The sequence below is a fragment of the Capsicum annuum genome, chromosome 4, assembly GCF_002878395.1.
Source record: "Capsicum annuum cultivar UCD-10X-F1 chromosome 4, UCD10Xv1.1, whole genome shotgun sequence".
Taxonomy (NCBI): Eukaryota; Viridiplantae; Streptophyta; class Magnoliopsida; order Solanales; family Solanaceae; genus Capsicum; species Capsicum annuum.
The window spans coordinates 51,337,659-51,356,196 of record NC_061114.1 but is presented as its reverse complement, the minus strand read 5'-3'; the positions used below and the strand labels follow the sequence as shown (position 1 = coordinate 51,356,196).

The window sequence follows — 18,538 nt, the reverse complement described above, 5'->3', positions numbered from 1 at the left end:
ACCCTTTTAGTCTTTTATAAATTTTACTTGTTTTTCCTATTTTAGCTCTCCTCATAGTTTGTACGTGATTTATGACTGATGGAAATTGATAGTACCGATTCTTGAGGTGTTACGAAGTGAGTTAAGTCATTAGTTGGGTTATTGAGTTTTAAGAAAGTTAAGTTCAACCAAGGTCAGCTTTTGATCAAGATGACCTCAATTTGGTATTTTAATATTCGCAATAGGTTCATAACATACTTTTTAGTCAATTTACATATTTAACTTATTTTTATGCGATTCAAAATAATTTTTGAGGATTTATTAAAAGTTTTGAGTATTTTAAATAATTATTTAATTATTAATTTAATGGTTCAAACAAATAATCTATTTATTTATGTGGTTAATACAAAAATAAACTAAGTGGAAAAGGGTTTGGAACTAAGAATAACAATAACATCAGATATTTGGGGCAAACGGGGGGCACGACAATGCACTGGTATTCTCTTCTTTTTCTTCTCACATTGGCTTCATAGAGATCGACTACTCCGTACAATTTCAGGTTTGTCTATAAATTTTATAGATTTGTTTTGTCCTTAGTATTACGGTGATATACCTATAATGGTAAAGATCAAGCGGAGACCAGTAATTACGATGGAATTTGTAACTCGTTGTTTTAGATTTGGTCACTGCCAATGTGAGTTGTTCACTGTGGGTTTGATTATGGGAAGGATTTAATGGGGTGTATAGTGATGTCAATGATTAGGCATAATGATTAGGTAATGATTAGGCAATAATGGTGTAGAAAAAGTGAATGGAATCTTACAAGATTCACTATTATTGGGTTGCTATTTTGTCTTTATCAATATTTTACTCCAAGAAATATTTCATCTCCCGTAATATAATAATTTTCATGAAAAAACAGAGAATGAAATCGAAGAGAAACTGCATTTACGGTACAAAATCTGCACCACCATTTTATGTTTAGCTTCAGGTTGGCATATTTCACATATGATTACCTACCACTATTTTGATAACCTTAGGTTTCAGGACTAGCTTTATTAGAGTAAGAATTTATAAAATGGGTCTCATTAAATTTGTAGTCTTATGTGGATTATATATTTGAACAGATTTGAACCATTCAGAAGCTTTACGGAAGGGAAAGACCCTTGCAAAGTAGCTTTCTTCTGGACTCTTTGGTTGAGGAAGATTATGGTTTAATTTGAGTTTAGACTTAATTTAATAGTGTGTATTCTCCTAAACTGGATGCTAGTTGATTGGTCTTCGGTTATACTTAAATTTGATGATATTTGAATTGTTGACAGTAGTATGAATAATTATTGAAAATCGACTTGATGAAATTACCTTATGATTTTAAGTATACTTGTAAATTTAGTACATCATATTGTATCCTGAGAGATAGTGTGAATTTGATAAAATATACATAAAATGGTTACGGAGGATCGGATACCACGCTGGTACGGATATGAATACTGATATTACTTATTCATGAAGGATTGGGTACCATGCTGGTACGATACATGGACTTAGATTATCCTCTGTAGGTCATGACTAGTTGGGCTAAACTAAGGCCCTTAGCATCTGTGTACATATTAGTGTTGATTTTGAGAGGTTATTTGGTTTAATAAGTTGATAACGATCCAATAGTGTTCTAATTGTTAGGTTTAGAAGGACATAGTTGTTACTTATGGTATTATTATTGATTTTATGGATGTTTACAGTATGTTTGATACTCTTGATGGTTATGTGTCTTGTTTGTAAGCATTGTTTGGCCCATCATTAATGTATTTGCTGATTCATTGAATATTTGGTATGCATTGATCCTGTCTACTTGATATTCGAATTAGGTTGTATATATGTTATTAAATTGAGTTGGCCTATGCTTCATATCAGTACATAGTGGTTTGTACTGATACTACCCTGTACTCTTCTTTTGCTGAGTGCAAAAAGTGTTTCAGAGCTTCAAACACGACCTCATCTCTAGCGTTTGATAGCTGATCTCGATCTAAGGGTAAGCACTTTATCTCCAGGCTGCGATGGATCATTATGTTAGTTTTGTCCTAAGTTGCTTGGACTCTCAAAAAATGTTGCCGCACCCGTGTCGGATTCTTCAAAAATACACTATTTTTGGAGGATCCGACACACACCCATAGACATTTTTGAGGAGTCCGAGCAACTTAGGTTTTGTCCATCTTTCGGGCAATGAGACAATCTTTATTTTTCTTTATTTTGGATATCTCTTGTAGATATGGTTTTTGTTTAGAAGTTCGTTTGTTTGATTTTCACATTAATAATACTTAGATTTGGAGTTATTATTGTTAAGTTGGTTTTCATGATAATCTCATCTTAATGTTGACTAAATGGTTGGGTAATGGTTTGGGTTAGATGGTTCTCTTACAGGAAGATTAGTGTGGGTGCCACTCATGGCCATGTGGATCGCGACAGTCCTGACCCTACCCTCTTATCATTTCTACTTCCAAATGACTTTTGATAATCATGAGAATTTGATTTATTAGCAAATTCCGCCTGGTTTCATCAACGAACACAAGAAGATTTTGGCAGAGACTTGCTTACTACACACGAATGAAGGAGTATTTCAATTTCTTCATTTATGAAGGAGACTGGCCTAATTTTGTAGTGTATCACAAATTGAGGCCATGGGGACATCTTGCTCATTTTGATTTTTGACAAATCGACATCCCTAATCATTCCCTATAGCCAGAAAAATGGTAAAAACTTTCATGGGGAGCAACCTTTAAAGGAACGAATCAGCAACTCAGAAGACGGGGAAGAGGAGGATATTGATCCTTCAAGAAATTTGAATGGATCATCAGACTCCAAGGAAGAAAACAATGATTTATCCAGTTGCTACTCACATTTAGGTAACATGTTTCTTTATACATTTGACATTGTTAGTTCATGCCATCTAATCTAGATAGAGGAGTCCAAAATGTTGTTGATCAGTATTAAATTGGCTACGTTTGTTATTGTTTTGTTTGGTTAGAGACATATATGTCGTCCTGACTATAAGTATGAGAGCACTTCCCATTTGATCCATATTATACACATACCATATCATGCCAAAACGGGAGTTAAATCCTATTTTTCAGTCATTTTTTCAACTCTAAAGGTTTCATCATAACAGGAGTTAAATCCAACGGTAAAGGTGTTGACAAGATCGACTTGAAGAAGAAAATTCCGGAACTATAGTTTTTTTGGTGGCTTGTCAGTGATTATAACAACCTTAGGAAGCCTCTTGGTTCTTTTGTCATTCTTATTGAGGAGCTTAAGAATTGATGCCTGATTATAACAATCTTTTCTTTTGATGCTGTCGAGAAATTTAGTGAAGACAAGTAAAAACAAATGTCGAGTTCTGTGAAAGCTCTTTATATAGCAGAGGCAGAGAAAAGGAAGGTCGATTACGCAAACTTATTGAATTTTTATAACTGACTAATGGCTGCTGGACATGCTGAAAAAGAGGAATCTGACAAGTCAATGTCCAAGGTTGGTCCCTCCAGTGGCTCCAAAAATAAGGAAACTCCCTGCTATGTACATTTAGTTACACATCCATCTCATCTTATGTTTGGTATATCTTATTATTTTCAGTTCTTCTATAAATGATGTTGATGGGGAGCCTTGACATATCTAGTTAAGTTGTTGCCATGTGCTAACGCTTCTACAGGCTCCACACATAGTGGGAGCTTAGTGCACCCGTGGGCTACCCATTTTGCAAATTATGTTCTTAAATTTTGCTGATTAATTAGGTTTGGGCCCTAATTGTTGTACTTGAATTTAAAAAAAGAAATTATTTGTTGCTATTTTAGTCTTGTTAGAGACATCTATGTTATCCTTACTATAAGTATGAGATCCCCTTGGAATCCATTACCAAAGACTGCCCTTTTAGTCCATATACTCTGACCATACAACGACATATCAAAGCTAGGGAATATCATTTTTTCTCTCTCTCATTCATTTTCTTATCGTAATGATTTCCTCATGAAGGAGATAAATCCAGTGCCAAAGTTAATCATGTATTCCGCACGGAGAAGAAATCCTCGGGACTAAAAAAGTTACCTAAGAGGCCTACAAGTCCTTTCTTCATTTTCATGGAGAAGTTTAGAAAGTGATTCCGTGTGCTGAATCCAAGCATCAAATCTTTTTTTGATATCGGGAAAGTTGGTGGAAGTAAGTGTATGTAGATGTCAGATGCTGAGAAAGCTCCTTATAAGCTAGAGTTTACAAAGATAATGAAGGCGTATAACAAGTGAGTGGCTGTTGTAAATGCCTAAGAAGTGGAATCTGATAAGTCAAGGTCTGAGTTTGATAACGAAGAGGGAAAGAGGATGATAACTTGTATAGTTTCTTATTTTCCTATTCGATACTAGAGTAGATGCTTTTTGTGAGATTGGTATCAAAATTGTATATTTTATTTATCTGAGAGCTACAAATTTATAGTACATGAAGCAAACACACAAAAATCAAATTGCTAGATTCTAGCATATATGAGAACTAAGATATGATCTTATTTGATCTAATTATCTAAACTATCTATAGAAAATCAACTTTGATTTTATTAGATTAATTAAAATCCTGCAAAATCAAATCTTAAGTATTCATAAATCAACTCTCCCCCTCAAGTTGGTATGTAAATATCTATCATGCCTAATATGCTTATAAGTATTTCAAATTTTAGTTTAAACAAATATTTTGTGAAAATATCTGTAATTTGATGATTTGTTGGGACTAAAGACATGCACATACTTCCTTCTTCAATCTTCTCTTTTATGGAGTGCCTATCCACTTTAACATGTTTTGTCTTTCATGTTGAACTGAATTGTGAGCAATACTTATGGCCGCTTTACTGTCACAGTACAACTTAATTGGTAAACCAAATAGTTTTTTCAATTCTTCCATCATATTCTTAAGCTAAATTATTTCACAAATCCCACGGGCCATAGATCGGTATTCAGCTTTAGCACTACTGCAGGCTACAACATTCTGCTTTTACTCCTCTAGGTAACAAGATTTCCTCAGATAAATGTACAATATTTAGATGTAGACCTCCTGTTAGTCGTAGAACCTGCCCAGTCTGCATCTGTAAAGCTTTCAATACCCCTATGTTGACTTTTTCTGAAAAACAATCCTTTTCCCGAAGAACTTTTAAGATGTCTTAGGATCTTGTAGACCGCTTCTTGGTGATCTTCCTTTGGGAAGTTCATAAATTGACTGACTAAGCTTATAATAAAAGTTATATCAGGTTGAGTGTGTGACAAGTAGATCAACTTTCCCACTAGTCTTTGATTTGACCATGGCCAACTAAATTTCCTTCTTTATTTTTTAATTTTATATTTGGATCAATAGGTGTTTCAGTTGGACGACAACCACTCATCCCTGTCTCTTTTAGAAGATTCAGTACATATTTCATTTGTGACACCATAATTTCTTCTTTTGATCTTGCTACTTCCATGTCAAGAAAATATTTCAACTGGCCCAAATCTTTAATCTCAAACTCTGAGGTTTCGGACAAGTCATCCCCTATAAGTATAATATCATCAATATACACTATCAGGATAGCTGTCATTCCCTCAAGAGAATGTCGAATGAATATTGTATATCTGCTTACCCTTAAGTGTACCTTTGTTTTTTCACAAACTGAGTAAATCTCTCAAACCAAGCTTTTGGAGAGTGTTTCATCCCGTAGAGAGATTTCTTTAGCTTGCACACTCTAGTTCTATACCTTTTTTTAAAACCTGGAGGAGGGTCCATATAGACTTCTTCAAGTTTTCCATTCAAGAATGTATTCTTTACGTCTAGTTGTTGGAGGGGCCAATCAAGGCTGGCAACAATGGTCAGAAGAACCTTATTGAATTCAACTTGGCAACTGGAGCTAATGTCTCAAGATAGTCAATCTCGTAAGTCTGAGTGAATTCTTTTGCTACCAAATGTGCCTTATACCTCTCTAGGGACCCATTTGATTTAATTTGATAGTGAACACCCACTTGCAGCCCACTATTTTCTTTCCACAGGTAGTTCCACCATTTTCCAGGTTTTGTTTCTCTCCAAAGCATTCATATCCTCTAGAATTGCTTCCTTCTACTCGGGAATGTCAAAGCATCTTATATATTTCTTAGTATCTCCATTCCAAATAATTGAGAAAGAAAAGCTATATATGAAGGGGACAAGTTTCTATAGGACACAGAATTTTACATGGATGGTTGGTGACTTTCCTTAACCTTTTACGTTTGGCAATTAGAAGATCAAGGTTTACACTAACATGGGGCAAATCAGAATTAGGTTTTGGAGAATTACCTTGTGTATCAAAGAGATCTTACGGGGAAGACATTTAGTTTTGACGAGAGTCCTTGATCTTTTTCTTGGTTTTGGTTTCTTCTTATATAAACCTGTAATTCCTTTGTTTGTTCCTTGTTCTTATCATTGATTGTTTCATGAAAATGCTCTATTATCTCAATATCCATAGTTTCATTATTTAAGCTGGGATCTCTTACCTTACCTAGGTTGTTATTACCAAACGAACTATTTCTGTATCTATCATAAAACTTGAATCCTTTTGTTTCTCACATATGAGGTCAAGAAGATCTTTATCATCCCTCAAATCTTTACTATGTTTCTCCCTCTGGAGATGAGTTTCAAAAAATAATTGTGATTAAAAAAAGGTGACATCCATTGATAACCTTCATAGTAATTGGGTCATAACACTTGCAACCCTTTTGACTAGATAAAAATGCATTTTTAGCACATGGATCAAGTTTACTCCTATTATGATCATGAGTATGAACAAATATACTACACCTAAAGACTGTCAAATATAAATTAGCTGTCAATCTAGAAGTCGGAAAGTATGTCTTGAACATACTAAAAGGGGTTTGAAAATTTAGAACACAGAAGACATCCTAGTAATAAGATAGGCGGATGTCAAAAGAGCTTATCCCTAAAGAAATTTAGAGACTCAACTTGTGAATATTAAAGCTCTAGTTACTTCTATAAGATGCCTATTTTTTCTCTCCGCTACTCCATTTTGTTGGGGTGTATCAAGACATGATCTTTGGTGCACTATTATGTTAGAAGTGGAAAAATTGCTTAGGTGATCATTAAAACACTCTCTCCCATTATCACTCTAAAATATTTGAATCTTCTCATAAAATTATGTCTCAACCATAACATAAAGGGCCTCAAATATATGTTTTAGTTCTACTTTGTCTTTCAATAGGTACACCCAAGTTAGTATAGTGTGATCATCTATGTAACTCACAAACCACCTTTTTTCATCTACGATTGCAATCCCAGAAGGTCCCCAAACATCACTATGTATTAACTTAAAGGGTTTTGTGGCATGGTAACTTTGGGAAGAAAAAGATGAATGTTTGTATTTAGCCATTTCACAAAATTCACATTGAAAAGAGGATGTGGTATTATTCATAAGCAACTGAGGTAACAAAATTTTCAAATAATGAAAACTAGGATCACCAAGTCAATAGTGTCATAACATGACTTTATTATCAACTAGAATAAAGTTCAAACAAGTAAAATTAAAATTTACTGAATTGTCTTCATCTTCAAGAAAATAAAGATCTTCAGAATCTCTACCATTGCCAGTCATGCTTACCGAGACCTTGTCCTGAAATACACATGAAATGTTGTCAAAGATAGGATGACAATTAAGGTTTTGAGTTAATTTGCTTATGGATAAAAAATTATGAGATAATTTTGGAACATAAAGGATATTAAAGTGTCAATAAAGGGGTTAGTTTGACTGTCCCTTTCTTAGTAATTGCTGAGAAGTAATCATCAATAACTTTAAATTTTTTATTTCCTGCTAAAGAAGTATAAGTCGAGAAAAAATGGGAGTTTCATGTCATATGATTACTAGCCCCTGAATCTATGATCCAAGAGCTTATACTAGTAGAATTTGTATTAAAAAATACATGGCACATTACCTGTTTAGGTAAAAGAACAAGTGAGAGTAGAACGATTGTGTTTACTGGATTGGAGTTGAGACTGGAGAAGTTTATGCAGTAACTCTAACTATTCCTTGGTGAATGGTAGCATTTCTAGAGAAGATTTCAGCCCCGGTTCTTCGGGTACACTGAAAGGCCTGATTGTCATGGTTTTGTGCCTTTTTTGTTCCAGATGGTTGTCATAGTTTTGTGCCTTTTTTTGTTCCAGATGGCTGTCATAGTTTTGTGCCTTTTTTTGTTCCAGATGGCTAAGTTACTCAAACTCGGGTGTGGGCATTCAAGACGATTGCGAATTCGAGAGCCAGATTAGTCAAAATTTAAATATTAAGATTCGGGGGTGCGTCGAGTATAGATACAGGTCCGAAGATTCGGCTAAAAAAGTCAAATATTATAAATATAGAATTATAAAGATATTCTAAAAATCTTCTATTGAACAAAAACAAGAAAACATCCCAACTTAAAATATTAGTTCAAAACTAACAGAATAAAAAGTATTGTCCACTATTAAGTTATTTAAGTTAGCTACTCTTTTGCGTCTTCTTCAACTTCTTTCAAATCTTCAAATTCTTGCTCAAAGACCACACCTTTCAATTGAGGTCTATCTATTGATAGGTCGGTTAAACTATTAATTATATCGATAACATCAAATTGATCTCCACCTAAATAAATTAAAAATGAATAGATGTATTAAAAAGTTTTAATAAAGAAAGAAATAATTATCATTCAAAATATATAATTGAGAAAAATAATAAAGAAAATGTAGACATACCTATATCCCAATACTTGCTCGGCCCATTTATATATTTCTCTTTCTTGTGAAATAGCAACTGTAGATTATAATATACAAATACTAAATCTTCAACTCTTGAAGTTGCTAACTTATTTCGCTTGATGTTGTGAATCAGAGAATACATACGTCAATTTCTTTCATAACAAGGGGAAAAAGTCGATTGAGTAAGCAAATTGAAAGCTAAAAGTTACAAAAGTGGAGTCGCCATGATTTCCCCACCAAGAAAGAAATCTTCATACATCATAGCATCAATCAGACGAGGCTCACCAAAATAACCAACCCCACTACAAAATTTTTCATACTCCAATGAGACTCGTTTCATCTGATTAGAATTTTTAAAGTATCTTTAAGAGCACTTGATTCTATTCAGTGAAATTTCTATATCTTTATTAGGAGCTACCCGTTGAATCCCACTTTCTCCGTAAAGCCATGATTCATTATAGTATTTGGAACCAAAGAATGTTCTATACAATGTAGAGGGGTATTGATTTTGTTCTATCTAGCCACAAGAACACTGTGAATAGAATAAAAAAAGTTTGATTGGCCAAAAATGAGATCTTCTTCCTCATGCTCAAAGATTATGTTCTTAACCTTCTCAAACATTGAGGCCCACATATCATAAATGATATGTAATTTCGGACCATCCAAATCGGCATCTCTAAGCATATCTACAATAGGTTCCATGAATTTCAAAAAGTAGTCAATACTATCCCACTTCTCATCATTCATTATAAAGGATTTTATTTAATGAGTTTTGTCTTTAATTCCCTTATTTCATTTATAATTCTTCCTTCATCATCAATGGCTATTTTCTCTAAAGAAGATTTCACTTTGCGAACACAAGTCGTCATAATAATGTGTGAGACAACTCTTGTTTCTCCAACTTTTAATAAACACAAATCTAAATGCTTTTTAAAATTGCATGTTTCATGTCATGATTTACAATAAAGTTCTTCAAATTACTCACTTCACTAAGTAACTCTGAGATCCATTTTTGCAATTAGTAAGGTGAGATAATATATCAAACGATCGACACATATTTTTCAAAGCTCGATTCAAACAATGAACAACACAAGGAGTCTAAAATATATGAGAAAATTTTTCTTCCACCATAGTACCGTCAAATTTTATGTTACTTGCGTTATCTATTATAACTTGAACAAAATTATCTGGACCTACTTTTTTGTGGCTTTAATAAATAAATTAGCAATATATTCTCCATCCTTCGTGCACACACTAGAATTTATTGAATTTAAAAATATTGAAACCCACTAGATGATGCCAATATATTGATCAAAGGTCATCTTTTAGTGTCAGATCATCCATCCAAACAAATCGACAACCCTTTCTTTTTTCATGTATCTTTAATTGGTTGGAACTTTCTATCAATCTGAGTCTTTTTTTTAGCCAATAGCGTTGTTCTCAACCTATTATATGATTGGAGAATATAATTGAAAATGGAATTTTCAGCTAAAATTTTTGAATATTCTTTAAAGTATGGAGAATTTAAAAAATTGAACGATAAACTTGATGTATAAAACATTCTAACTGTTGATTTATCAGCAATATTCCTCTCATGAATGTCGAAAGAGTTTTCTATAGCTCCACTTTTTGAACTCTTTTTTTATGTTGAAGTAAATCAATGCCCTCCAGAAGAGATATGTAATCAACCTTTTTTCTTGCATCAACTTGAACTGAAGGTTTTTCTTTCTTTTTAGCTTGTTCGTGCTCCATCTTCAAAGTTCTCAATGTATCACCTTGAACTTCACTACATATTTGAACTCCATGACCTAATAATCTTAAGAGATGTGCTTTAACTCTATTATATGATCTAGTAACTTATTTATTGCAATAGTTATGTGACGATGTTCTATTTCTACCATCATTAGGAGAAGTTGAAATTACTTTTACATTATTTCATAAAGACTTGTCATCAAAATCTACTCCGACACTATTACATTTACATGACCACCCGATTCAGATGATTCCATAAGAATAACCACATTTTTTAGGTTAAATTTTTTTGGACAAATGTTCTGTTTATAATGTTATTGATGAAGACAATTTTAGATTTTTTTCAATTTTAAATCAATTTATTTTTTCTTGACACATAGGAATTAGGATTTATTTTTTTAGTTACTTTACTATTTTTAGTTACTTTACTATTTTTAGTTACTTTTTCCATTGATTTTACTTTTCAATTAGGAGTATTATTAGTATTAGGAACTTTTTTTTTAAAATTTTAACTTACGTATATTTATCCAAAAAGATAAAAAATTAAGTACAAATAGGAGTACTTTTTCCCTTTTTCAATGCTAGGGTAATTGTTGTCAAAATATTATTAACTATATATAATTATATATTGATGTATATTATGTTTATATTATAAAGAATCTAATATTAAAAAACACAATGAACCGATATGCTTTAAACATACAACTAATATATATATATATATGTAACAACAGTTAAATAAAACGTCATCTACTAAACTAACACAATGATGCTCACACCAAGAAATATATATAACACCGAGAAATTGTCTGTTGTTTCTTCCCACCTAAGTCGTCGTCGTCGATCATTAGTTTATTCCCGAGCACATCGACACACACATCGACAACATACATGTCTCTGTTTCTTTCCAAGCACATCGACAACGTCGTCTCTGTTTGTCAACTTTACGGTCGCCGATGAAGTTGTTGGTTGAAATTTTTCAAGTAAGTTGCTGGTTATTATCCAATGTTTTACCTCAAATTTCTTCTTTAATTTTGTCAAATGTATCTAAAATTCTTTGACCGAATTGGAGACGGTGGAAGTACCCGCACTTGCGTCAGTCTCGTGTTGAGACGGGTTTGGCGACAAAACCACCAATCCGATCAATAAATTCGATTGGGCGGTTTTTCATAGATTTTTTAGCAAGTCTCATGAGTGTGCCAATATTTTTTGCAAAAATAACACTACGACTTCTTTTTCTTGTCATTGTCATTTTTCGTAGCAACTAAAGCAGATGAATTTGTATTTTATGCTTCTAGATTGGAATCTATTTTTAGCATAATATTCCTCCTTGTTTCTTCACGCCTAATTTTATAAAATATTTTCCTTAAAGTGGGTAGTGGAATTTTTTCAAGAAGTCGAGAATAAATTTCGTCAAAATCTTGGTTCGACCGTGCTAAAAATAGATATACCTCCTCACTTTCTTTCTTTTTCATTGCTTTTACACTATCCTACGAGCACTCTTATTCATCATTATAGCACTGATCTAATTCTTGTCACAAGAAAACCATCTCACTATAGTAAAGAGTAACTCCTTGCCTAGCTTTCCGCGGTTTAATTTTTAATTCAAAAATCTAAGAGGCATTTTCTACATCAGAATAAGTCTCTCTAGCAGCTTCCCAGACATCCCTAGCATTGGGAATAAATAAATATGATTTACCTATGACAGGTTCTATGAAATTCAGTAGCCAAACAATTACCATCGATTTTTCTGATCTCCAGACGTTTATTTTTAGGTCTCCTGGTTTAGGCTTTTTCGTTTCTCCTGTCAAGTGCCCAAGTTTTCCTCAACCATCAATTGCCAAATGAACAGATTGTGCCCATTCTAAATACTTCTTTCCATTCATCAGCTTGTGAGAATTGAGTTGTAAGGAAAAATGAGAAGAATCGTCGCATTGGTTCATTATTGTCTCGATCGAAACTTTATTAACAGAACTCTCGACTTCTGCTAATGCCATTGGGTGATGTAGCCCACACTACAACAAATTTAATTATTTAAGACAAATTATTTTGTCACTTATAAGTCATATTTCGTCGCAAAAGATTTAGCGTGACGAAAAAAATTTCGTCAATCAATCGTCTCCAAAAGTGAATCGCTAAAAGTTGACAAAGACGATTTAGTGCTTTGTCGCTAAAAAAATCAAATCGGCTACAAAAAAAGAAAATCGTCTCCAAATGAATAACATTTATGACAAATCTGTTTGTCATAAAAATATAATTTTTTTGTAGTTGATAATATGCTTTTGTCACTAAAAAGTTATCAATACCGATAAAATTTCATCGTCCCTAATTATTTAGTTCAATCGGCGACGACATTAACTATCTCTAAAGTTATATATATTTCGTAGTTGAACAAATATATTTTCGTCACTATTGACAACTTTTTGTATACAACAAAAATTTTCGTCCTTAAATGTATGAATCAGTGACAAATTTATTATTATAATAAAGATTAATAATTTTGTAGTTAAATCTATCATTTTATCACTAAAAATAGTATTTTTTATCGACGATGTAAAATCGTCACTAAATTATTATGATTATCGACAATTATGATTGTCATAAAATATAAAATTAATTTGTATCAAATAAAAAGGAAGATATTGAGACAGATACATTTGTCACTAAATATAGTCAAACTTATGGCGAACTAGTATTTCATGACGAAAATAATTGTTTTGAAAAATTTAATTTAATCGTTGCTAAAAGTTAGCTTTGATAATAAAATCTATTGTCACCAATAACAAGAAAACGCTTAATTATTTCATATTGATATTATTTTTTAATTAGAATTGAATAAATTAAAAATAAAATTATAAAACATGTCAGATTGATAAAATTCACTCACAATCATACAATTAAAAAAACTAAAATTGCACTTAAGGTAATATCTCCTTACAGAACAAAGAAAAATAAAACAAGTCCAACACAAAGGAAATCTAACTGAAATATAGTACTAAATATTACTATTCTAAACTAAGGTAGATATGTGGAGGTTTCTTCCAAAGTACCAATAACGTGCTTGCAATTGATCTTCATTCAACTCTCACTTTTACACCTGTGGAAAAGAGAAGAAAATTAAGATTGATGATGATACTTTCAAATTTACAACAATAACATGCCCGATGTGTTCCCACAAAATGGGGTTTGGAGAGGATAAAGTATTTATACTTTCCATAAGTTACTAACCTAAACTCTTGCACGCACTATATCAATCCTAATAAACCATTTTTTAAAACTAGTATCATCACCTTCATACGATCATTATTTTCATAGCAGTAATTATCTAAAGTTCATGCATAGTGTCTAGTACTAAACATAATGGAAATAACTATCCTTTATTCTACACAAAGATATATTTTTTTAAAGTAGATTCAAGAAATACTAGTCTATTAAAAGTTCATGAAACAAGCGATCTTAATAACCCGTCTATCTAATTACAACTTGTCAGCACGTTCTACTTCACAACATCATTATTACTTGTTCATTCACAATACATATTTTTTCTAAAGTATGTTCTTAAACCTGCAAGTATCATAGGGTCCTTTCTTAAAAATCATAAAAATATAGCCTAAATCTGTCAATTTCTGACTACTTTATCCTTCCTCTCACAATTTATACTTGCACTTTACTAACATATAACGTGCCATAAACCCCCAATTCAGGATAGATAACAGTATAACCAAAAACAAACATCTAACCACACAACAAGAATGCATGATGTTTATAATAAGAAAATGTTGAGATTTGACTTAAAATGGTGCTTACTCCCTGACTCTTGGTGTCAACTATTATTAGTAGAACTGCATATGCAGGAGGTTGAAATAGGTGGTACTTTCTAGCGGCTCTCCAGAAAAAGGAACAATTTATGCCTTGTTGGAAAAGAAAAAATAAAAATCAAAATAAAAAATAAATTGAAGACAAAAGAATACAAATTTTAACAGAAAATTTTCAAAGAAGAAGAAAGTTCGAGAAGAAAAAAATGGTTCTATGGGAGATCACATTTGAAACAACGTATTTTTTGGGTCTAAAACGAACTTACAAGCTGTTTTTGAAGATTCAGCATAAGCTCATTAGACCTAAATATCCCAGCCTTCATGATTTCGCTTATAGACGAACACGAGCTGTATTTGATGTGGCACTGACCATTCATCGCAAGGTACAGGAAAGAGATATTAAAGCTGGTCGAACCTTGGTAATTGGATCCTTCGATGGCTTGACAAAATGAAGCCATCTGCTAATATTTGAGGTTCAAATAACAATGCAACCACGAGTGCATCTAAGCAGCTTACGAACTCATCGCACTCCCCCAATCCCAAAACTTTCCAGAAATATGGTGCTGGCAAGGACAAGGAATCCAGCAGCAGACATCTGTTTACCTCAGCTAGGAACACATGACAGAAAGCTTACCCAACCATTTCCATGATGATTAAACCAAGAACCCCAGCTAAAACAAATATCCAATACAGGTAGTTCAACTCTATTTTTCCTAATAGTTTCAGCGCTATGAATCATGCCAAATATGGTTTTGAGGGAGTGATCTGACCGAATGTATTACAGTGGATTCAACGAAGCTAATCCATTAACTACTTTGCTACTTTTTGAACTTTTCACTAGTGGAGCTGAACCCTAGAGAAAAGGCATATCCAATACAAATAATAGCTAACTAAATCAGTGTCAATATGGAAAATGAAGGTTCCGATTTGTAGTCTTTGTGGTTTCTATTTTCTTTTGGTTGGACCTAGTCCTTTCCAGTCAATATATGTAAAACTTTAATTTTAACAACTCTACCAGTAACATATCCATCAAGAACATGTTGGAATACGTTGATGCACATAATTTATATATTTAATAAAGAGAACTTAAGTTGAACTTATCATATAAATTTATGTTACCTCTAAACTTGACGACGATGGGCTAATAAGAAGTTGCATTTTCTTAAGCATTTCCTCTTGGCATACCCCTATAGCATTCAGTTGAGAATTTATGCTTTGATCTACGACTGCTGGTCTTGTATCTGTGATTGCTGGCTTTATACCTCAGTTTCAGCTGCATTTAATCATTTCTGTAACTCATTTTGGGCACTAGCAGCTTCAAGTTTTGCCTTTTTGAGGGAATCTTCTAACTCTGCCGTTCTCCTTTATGTTGCCCTTGTAGTATTAGGTTTAGGACCATAACCAAGACCTTTTCTGTACCCCGACTTTGTACCAAGTACAGCATCCACAATTTCATCAATAGTCATGGAAGACTCTCCAGAAGTATATAGAGCTTTCAAATCGTTCATGTTGTTCTGCATAAAATAATAACACATTTAAAGGAGAAGACATAAAGAAGATTAATCAAATAAATTCAATGGTATGTTACTAAAATATTAATTTTTTACATAATTAGTCTCATCTTCTTCAGATGACCATCCTTTTTCACTCGTGTAATGAGTATGCTTGTAGAACTAAATTCTGTCACCCTGTGTAACAAGAAAACAATATGAAATAGTGTTTAGAGATATTTGACTGAAATGGGCTATAACTTACATGCCTATTCTCTTATTTATCAAACAACACAATACTAAATAGTACCAAAGTGTCACTAGTAAAAAGAATAAAATGGTATAATGCAACAAATGCTTTTGATCCCATGAAATGATTAGATTTAAGCTTAGTTCGGTTGGCCTTGTTTATTTCGCATCATTTCTACAAAGAAAATATAAACATCATGACTTAAATAACAATAAGAATACATGAACATAAATTAGCTTGTGCTCTGGATCATTCCACATATCACAAAGCTTATTTCAATTATCTGAGGTCAACTGTTCGACTTCCATTTTACGAGCCTCTTCCAAGGAGCGTGCACTTTCAAATTTTTGTTTTAACTTTTAGCGCCATTGTCGGCTTCTATTTTTCAGTATATCTTTACAACTATCTTTCACATAATGCTCGTCCAAGTTAATGTCAAACTTTTCCTAAAAAACAAATAAGTATTGAAGAAACAACAAACAATCAAAATACCTTTTAGATTAAAATTATAATCATAAGATCTGCTAACATACTTAGTCCCTTAAAACTCTAATGACCTTAAAAGCATAGATTGTAGTTCAAGAAATCTGTACCCACGATTTGAAATCTATAGGTGCAGATTATAGTCCTTTTAAAGTTATTGGGTTTCAAATTAATAATTTGTACATAGTAAATAGATTTACAAATTTGGACCAAAGTTACTGGAATTGACCAAACCCATACCTTTGTCTCTAGCTCTGACCCCGGTCACCTAAGGTGGTTCATTAATTTTAAAAACCTTAGTATTTATTTAGTTGTCATACTTGAACTATGTAAATTTTAGTTTATTGACATATTGTAATTAAAAAAATGCCAACTGAAGTTGGATTAACTAAACAAATAGGTAATGTGATAATCAATTAATTTAAGAATACCATAAATGCAGAATACTTACGTGGCATCTAATTAATGCTGCATCTTTGTCCTTTCTTGTAACTTCCTTCCACTTATTTGGAAGTGGAAGAAGATTTTGAGAAATTATCCCTAATTCATTGGATAGTTTGGCTGATTGAATTGGCTTAGTTGGCCTTCCTTTACCAATCGGGATCTCGATTTTCATCTTGCTTCCCATAGCCTTCTTCATTTTTTCAAGTCCTTTCCCTCTAGTATTTCCACGACCTTTCTTGATCCTAGCGAAATCATCTGAAAATGAAAAAACATTAATTCAAAAGATCACCTAAGTCTAAAAATGACAGAGTATATATATAGAAAGAGATATTTATAAAACAATAACAAACCACATTGATTAGAAAAAAATAAAGAACATATCCAGTCTTCTTTCGATCAACTAAAACATATTTGTATATTTTCCAGTGATAGCAACATCACAGCAGGTACATCCTTCTCGAAACAAATGACTTATCAAGATGTACCTCCAGTGATAGGTTGTGAAACCAAAGTGCCTCCAGCTATAACTGACCCTAAAACTAATAGCATGGACTAAAACCTGTAAATTCAGATGTAGCAAGTTCAGGATTCTGTAGTTATGCAGGTTCCATAGCAGTAGCAGCAATAGTTTATTCCTGCCACCGTACATTACATTCAACATACTACAACAGGTCCAGTGGCAATCCCGTCTTACTATCAAATGTATGCTCAAACCCAGTAACCACTTCATCAACAAATGGATCAGCAATATCAAATGTATTATGTGCTAGTCCCTCAGACTCAACCGTATAATTTGACAGTGCAATCTAATACAACTAATACTACTGCTGTAGCTTCAACCTAGAAGTTAACATCGTTAAATCCAGCAATGATTTCATCATCAGCAGTGTTTAAAAAAGCTCTTTCACCTATTTATCTAGCAAGGACAGCTCAGTCCTCTAAGCCTGATTTGCCTGCCAATGTATACAGAACCGCAACCTTAGTAACTCCAACAGTAATCCAAGTTCCTCCAAGTCAATATCATCAACAGTATTACAGCCATTCCCTGGTTTCTCCTTTATCACAACAAATGGTTGATGTTTCTAATGGTGATACTAATTAGGGCTCTGAATATTCTCATCCTACGCATGAACAAGTGTTCTATACCCAACAAACAGCCGCACTACTTCCCTCTCTATACCAAACTATGATTTCTACCACTGTGGTTTTTTTTATCACAGGCTACAACACAGCTAGCTGCATAGAATTCCACAACTCAGAACAAAAAATAAGGGTATTATAGTACCCTTATTTTTATAGTACGGAGTATATTATGGCAAAAAATAAGGGTATTATGGGATTCGTCATCCTACAACATGTTGCTGCTTTTGATGGGGCTAAGAACATACTTGTTTTTAGTGTCATAAGGTGAAATGAAGAACAATATTGTAATTGCTTTCCATGTAGTTATTGACATCCTTTTGGTAATATAGTCTTAATATTAACAATGTTGTAATTGAGAGTGCGTATAATGAGCTAATGTCCATCTTTCTCTTTACAAAGTTAACATGAATGAAAAT

The 18,538-nt window shown here is 32.9% G+C and overlaps 1 long non-coding RNA gene across 1 annotated transcript; it reads left to right on the top strand.

The window, feature by feature from the left end:
• The first annotated feature begins 397 nt into the window (after positions 1-397).
• On the top strand, positions 398-4,454 carry LOC107868108. The gene is made up of 3 exons (XR_001673645.2): positions 398-538; positions 1,107-2,879; positions 3,143-4,454. It is a non-coding gene; the product is annotated as an uncharacterized LOC107868108 (long non-coding RNA).
• Positions 4,455-18,538: the final 14,084 nt, after the last annotated feature.